Here is a 688-nt window from a genome sequence, read left to right as displayed (position 1 = left end):
TGAATAGCAATTCTGAGGCTATAAATCTGGAGGGGAATAGACTGCCTCGTTTTTTCTCCCACCAAGTAGCTAGGGGATTTGAACCCCCAACCTTGAGGTTAACAGTCCAACATATCCAACCTCGCCAAGAGGGATGTTTATGTATTTGCATATACAAAACCCAATAAAGTCAAACCCACTGACACTGAGTCAGTTCTGAGTCATAGTGACCCTGTCCAGGGTTTCCAAGGTGCTAAATCACTTAGAGAACAGATAGCTTCATCTTTCTCCCAGGGAGGAGGGAGTGGGCTGCGGGGTCAAACATCTGACCTTGCAGCTAGCAGTCCAATTCTCATCCAATGGTGTCACAAGGGCTTCACAGATATGGGCACAGCTAAAGACAGAGCTAGATACAGCTACAGCTATATAGAAGGGGCTTTGTGCGTGCTACGGCAGCACATCTACTAAAATTGGAACGATGCAGAGAAGATTGGCATGGCCCAGCGCAAAGATAACACACAAATTCATGAAGCATTCCATATTGAAAAAAGGGGGGCCTTCAATTTCCTTAAAAGTGAACATTTGATATGTATGGCTTAAATCAGTGGTTCTCAACCTTCCTAATGCTGCGACCCGTTCATACAGCTCATGTTGTGGTGACCCCCAACCATAAAATTATTTTCGTTGCTACTTCATAACTGTCATTTTG

The 688-nt window shown here is 44.5% G+C and overlaps 1 non-coding gene across 1 annotated transcript; it reads left to right on the top strand.

Annotated features, from left to right (window-relative positions):
- Positions 1-423: 423 nt before the first annotated feature.
- Positions 424-525, top strand: LOC115873276. The gene has a single exon (XR_004048323.1). It is a non-coding gene; the product is annotated as a U6 spliceosomal RNA (small nuclear RNA).
- The last annotated feature ends 163 nt before the right edge of the window (positions 526-688 follow it).

This window comes from Echinops telfairi, unplaced genomic scaffold (assembly GCF_000313985.2).
Source record: "Echinops telfairi isolate 266 unplaced genomic scaffold, ASM31398v2 ScPeMD7_7467;HRSCAF=8505_1, whole genome shotgun sequence".
Taxonomy (NCBI): Eukaryota; Metazoa; Chordata; class Mammalia; order Afrosoricida; family Tenrecidae; genus Echinops; species Echinops telfairi.
Note: the sequence above shows the minus strand (reverse complement) of the source record. Positions and strands in the feature narration are given on the sequence as shown.